The following is a 6388-nucleotide window of genomic DNA, read 5'->3' on the forward strand; positions in this document are numbered from 1 at the left end:
TGAACGGTAGGCTTTGAACCTCAGTAACAGAGCTGCGCAACTCTGCACCTTGATCGTACCCAGCAGTCGTCAGACTATAACAATTGGGACCTGAAGACTTAGTGTTTAAAACTTGGTGCCTATGCTGAGAATTGCATCATCCTCCACACTAGCGCAAAGAAAGTCTGGAACCAGATTTATGACGTCTGGGCTCCATCTATACTGTCGCGAGGAAAGTCTGGAACCAGTCTTACCACCTGAAAGTGGGGTCGCTCGGTTCAAAAAACGTTTGTTGCCGATATATCTCGAAAAAAGGTGTAATAAAATCGAAACATGATGTTCCCAGTTATTTTCAACAACGGTAATCACGATGAATAGGTTGATGTAAGCTGAGAACAATTGCAGAAGCCACAGTCCATCATTGTAGAATCCAGCGCGTCAGTCCATGAGATGTAAATCGTTATATCGCTTCGAAACGCTTGTTGCCTTTTTACTTTGAATAAAGATCTAACAAAATACAAAAAGCGATGCATGTAGGTAGTTTCAACAAGACTTATCACGTTGTATGGGTTGATGTACGCTGAAAACAGTTTCAGAAGCCACAGTTTACTATTTTACAAACCATCATGTCCGGACAATAAGCTATATACGGATTTATTACACCTCAGACAGCACAGCAAGACTCCAGGCATACAGATTTCGCGTTCAAAGCCAGGAACCCTTTTCTGACAAAATCAACAGAAGACTTATGTTCATAAAATAAGGCTTACACGGAATATGGTTGAAAACATACACTGTATAACTACCAATGGGCTTCGCACATTGCATTGATTTGAACCCGGGTTTTCGGTAGATTTGAACTGAATAAAATAGAAGTCTTATTCTATACGTCATTCCGTTTGTTTGATATACGAAACAATAAATGATAATGGTCTGGTGCATTTACTTTTCATGCAAAATGAACTACATTTCTTGTAATTATAAATTCCCTCTCAGTACGTACATGTATATCAATGTAAGCAAGAATGGGTGAATACCTTACAGTATGGGCCTGTGCAGATGAAACAGAGTCACAGCCACATTGCTGCCCAGTTCATCCTTGTACACACTACCAATAAGGCCCATTCCCACTTGCCACTTGTTACATGCCGCCACTGTTACCACATCAGCCACGCCTGGATTAACACTCCCTGACTTCCCTTGTCCATTATTATCCACCCCTCTGGCTGTGCCTATTGTTTGTCTTACCAGTCATGCCCGGATAAACAACCCCCCTGGCTTCCACTCTTGTCCATCCACCAATTAACTACTGGCTTCCTTTGTCATACTGTTGTTGTTGGTACATGCACATAAATAGCTCGTTGTACTCCATTGTTTCATTCACCTGATGAAGAAGTAAGAATATACTTCCAAACGTCGTGACTCTTCACAATAAAGAAGTTGTCATCAATTAAAAACTCGTGTCATTATGCGTATCACTTCTAAATGCCATTCGACCCATGAAGGTCCCGGGGTAGAATAGGCCTTTAGCAACCCATGCTTGCCATAAAAGGCGACTATGCTTGTAGTAAGAGGCGACTAACGGGATCGGGTGGTTAGGCTCGCTGTCATGTCATCGGTTCCCAGTTGCGCAGATCGATGCTCATGTTGTTGATCACTGGATTGTCTGGTCCTGACTCGATTATTTACAGACCGCCACCATATAGCTAGAATATTGCTGAGTGTGGCGTAAAACTAAACTCACTCACTCACTCCAAATGCCATTCAAAGACTCTGTATCGAGTGAAAGTCCGTATGTGTCCGTCAACACAACAACCAGCCTTTATATATACTGACACAGATTCTTAAAGGTTCCAGCAAATCGTAGCTGTATCAGAATCCTCTCAGAATCTTCTCGATCGCCCTCATATATACCACCAGTTAAAACAGACACTTATGCAAACGATTGCCTACAGGGAGACAACTCTGAAGCGCTATCTAAAAAGGCGTGCCGTTAAAATACTGCTGCCACTGACCATATAGGATGCGAAATGTAACCTGTAATAACGATCACCTGATCAATGATTGTAAATTAGAAAAAAAACATACCCATGTAACATCACATTGAAGACACCGAACTATCCATTACACGGATAGCCGTATGGGCTAAGGTTCTGCCATTCTCTGTCCCTTAGGTCCCGATGAAATCTGTGATCATGGCTTCGAATCCAAGGTAAGCCCTGATTCTGTTTCCTGATTGTTGACTGACATTATCGGGCTTGAGGATCAAGATAACAACGTGAAAGACAAACTTGAAACAAACTGATGCAAGAAGTGGCCAGCCCCGTGGCATATCACTTGCATCTGATAAACTCATCGTCTGTGGTTGTAAGCGCGCGACCATGACAGAAAAAAATGACCCTCTGTAGTTGAACCAAGATTCAAATATGGCTTACAACCAATTCCCCCGTACGAAACTTTCTGTGTTTGCTTCGACGGGGGAAAGCCATACCAAAGCCCATTTATAAAACAAATTGTAGTGAGTGAGTATGGTTTTAAGCCGCCTCAATAATATCTCATCACAGCAAGGGACTCCAGGAAATGTTTGAAACACTGTATCCACATAAGGAATCGAACCCTCGACCGTCAAAGAACGAATGCTTTATCCCATAGGCTACCGCCTCAAGAAACAAATTATACGTGGAAATGCAGATTCACCCACAAACCAGTCCTTTGCGGCGTTATAAATACTGTATTTATTCCCTATTGAGGCTATCCAATAACATTAATACGACACGGCTTGAAGCCGAATACATTTCAAAGCGGTTACAGAACCATTCACTTAATCAGTGTGGTGAGCCTGTGCAATTTCAAAGCATATCGAAGAATGGATTCTTGTCAGTTGGCGTAAGGAAGGAGCATGGCGAGGACATATAACCCATCGTTTACAAGCATATGTGATTCCGTTTGCCTCAAACGAGCAAGATATAGGCAGACTGAAAACAAGCATTGCTAATGACCGAAACACCTGGCGTACTATTATCTTACTGCCTGCATCAGCTAGCTACGTTATATATGAGACATATATTTTCGGTGTATATCAGCTACATCCCACATTCTAACATGCTTCAGTTTCACACAGCATATACTAACGTTCCAGGATCTCAAAAGCGTTCAGCATATGTGCTGTGACACGCAACCCGCCGACTAAAGTCGAAAGCGCATGCATCACACACATATTTATTCGTCGTAGTCTATTACCTGCATATAGTTCAATGGTTGTCATGAATGAGAATGGGGATGAGCGCGTTTTGCATGCCGGGAAGTTAAAACCTCCTACAGTAAACACTCAACTCAGCCAGTCAAATTGCAGCGTTTAACCAATGGAATTTCTAATCATAGCGTGATACAGTTGTTAGGGGACCATATGAAGGCAAAAGTAACATCGAAATGAATTAATCTGGTTTCCATATCACAACTTGCCAGTTATCCTGCGATATTCATCAGAAGTTTCACAGAAATCAGGTAAGTGTACTAAATTGTTCCCATATTCTCATCTAAACACAATTAGACTGAAATGCTGAATCAATGTTGTAATATAGATCTCAAGTTCTATCGCACTTTATGTATGCCTGTGATTTACCGTCACGCCTATCAATGCCTTCCCCAAAGATGTCTAATGCTCGTTCTCTGAAAATGAGTTATTTTGCTATAAAGAAAACACAGTCTAAAATGAAACTGTCTAAACAATGTCAGGCCGCACCAGGTCGTTGCGCACCAAACGACAAAATTTATTGATTTTTGCCGGAATTGCATCGGGTCGTTAAACCAAGCGTGAACTGTTTTTACATTTGTGACTGGAAAACCGGAATTTTGAAATATATTGGTAAAACGAGTTTGAAAGTGGGAACCATGCTTGGCATCCACCAGGGTGTCCCAATGTTCTTAACTAAACACAATTAGACTGAAATGCTGAATCAAGGTTGTAATATAGATTTCAAGTTGTATGTCGCTTTATATACCTCAGTGATTTACCGGCACACCTATGAATATTCTCCTGCGTCGCGCCCTGCTGTCCATGTCTTCCCCAAAGATATCTAATGCCCGTCCTCTGAAAATAAGTAATTTTGCTAAAACCAAATAGATCGGACACCGTCTAAACAGAAAATGGATCGCGAATGATATGGGCAAATGAAAACCGGAGACAAGTCGTTTTATTGCAGAAAGGTTTGGGTGGAAAGGAACTAACATACATGCACTTGTAGTTAATTGATAGTGAGAAATATTAAGGTTGCTTGTCACTCCAGATGTCGTTCCGGACGTTCAACACCCCTTTTGTCCTGAAATGAAACCCAGGTGAAAATGAAGTGTGCACGTGCACGCACGCACACACATATACACACACCCCTCAAAAAGCTGTATCCACCCCGGTTATGAGTTGTCTGTAGTAACTATAGTTATAAGACAGCCTACATGGGTAATGTGTGTGAACGAATAATGACTCCGGGAGTGTAATATCAACAGAAGCAGAATGATTCATGAGAAGAAAATATGCCAGAAATATACCTGTGGATAAATGAAAATTTAGCATGGATATTACGGGCACTAATATCCTTTAACGTATACATGTGGGGCGGTTGGATACTCTGAGTGTTCTCTCGACAAGCCGAAGACTCAGGTTTGATTTCCACATGGGTACAATGCGTGAATCCCATTTATGATGTCCCACGTGCTTCTATTGAGCTGTAATATTGCTAAAGCGGCGTAAAACTAACCTCAGTCACTTCTGGACCAATGAAGGTCCCGGGATAGAATGGGCAACCCATGTTTGCCATAAAAGGCGACTATGCTTGTAGTAAGAGGCGACTAACGGGACCGGGTGCTCAGGCTCGCTGACTTGGTTGACACATGTCATCGATTCCCAATTGCGCAGATCGATGCTCATGCTGTTGATCACTGGCTTTCTGGTCCAGATTCGATCATTTACAGACCGCCGCCATATAGCTGGAATATTGCTGAGTGCGGCGTAAACCTATACTCACTCACTTCTATACTCCCATCCAATCACCGCTCCATCTTGTCTGTCTCCCCAGCATGTTCCCAGCCAGTAAGCCTTTAACCATGGCTCCTAACCAGTCTGCCTTCTGTGTTTCTCTCCAATCTACCTTCTTTTTACGCCCTCATCGTAATTTCAGAACACCATGTCTGAGAGAAAAGCCGTCATCAAGAATGCTGACATGAGCGAGGACATGCAGCAGGACGCTGCTGAATGCGCCACTCAAGCTATGGAGAAATTCAACATTGAGAAGGACATTGCTGCATTCATCAAGAAGGAGTTTGACAAGAAGTACAACCCCACATGGCATTGCATCGTCGGACGCAACTTTGGCAGTTACGTCACCCATGAGACCAAACACTTCATTTACTTTTATCTGGGACAGGTGGCTGTTCTCCTCTTCAAATCAGGATGAACAATGGACCACGAGGATGAATTATAGCACAACAGACAAAGTTACAGTTTCATTGTCAAGTGCTCAAGTCTACATACGTCATCTCGGATATAATGCATCAACGTTTCACAAAAGCACCTTTTTTTTGAAGTTCATGGGAGTACAGAAACACAAGTATTATTGTGTCTGTAAGAGAACACTGCACAATTTTAAGACCATATCACATCCAGTGATCTCATTTTTTGTGTGTTTCAAATTACATTTTGCAACCTTGACTTTTCTTCCTATGTGACTCCTTGATACATCTTTGATGTCAGATGTGTATGAATGCTCGCAGATGGTTAGTATAATCGGCGTTTTGTCATGTGTCCTAAAGTAAATAAGCCTTTTGTCTAACACCACGTCAAACATCATTTAGCTGACACCAAAGTGTCAACCTATTTCACACCCTATCAAGATATGACGAAAGAAAATATTGAAAAATGTTGTATATCTTTTATGTGGCAGTCTCTGGTTTACCTATTGTTAAGTTTGGAGGACAATAAATAATTTAAATACAACTTGGCATGAATGTGTATGCTGTTCCAGTTAGTCATTTTTCAAAACATATGTCTACTGTTTTGATTCCGTATTGGAATGAAACCCAGCTATAGTTGTTTGACGTCAAGTCAAAACATTCATTACACAACAGTCTTGTTTCCTGTTAACTGGGTTCCGTACTGTCGAGCAACTCAGTGCAATAACCAATCCATAATTTTTAGACTGATACTGGATACATAAATATTGATCAGTATATTGTGATACATCTAAACAGCTGTATATTGCAACCAGTTGCAAACACGCTGTACAGCGTGCTCTGTCGTACAGCAAGCTTGGAAATTGACGAAATCTCAAAACGAGGCTCTGCCGATAGAAACGTTGGGTGGTCTGGTGTGGAACGGATGTTATGTCAATCTCATTGCGTGTTATAGATTTACACT

At 41.7% G+C, this 6388-nt stretch overlaps 1 pseudogene; it reads left to right on the forward strand.

Annotated features, from left to right (window-relative positions):
- The first annotated feature begins 3392 nt into the window (after positions 1-3392).
- LOC137297905 (dynein light chain 2, cytoplasmic pseudogene) lies at positions 3393-5968 on the forward strand (annotated as a pseudogene).
- The last annotated feature ends 420 nt before the right edge of the window (positions 5969-6388 follow it).

Source organism: Haliotis asinina, chromosome 1 (assembly GCF_037392515.1).
Source record: "Haliotis asinina isolate JCU_RB_2024 chromosome 1, JCU_Hal_asi_v2, whole genome shotgun sequence".
Lineage (NCBI taxonomy): Eukaryota > Metazoa > Mollusca > Gastropoda > Lepetellida > Haliotidae > Haliotis > Haliotis asinina.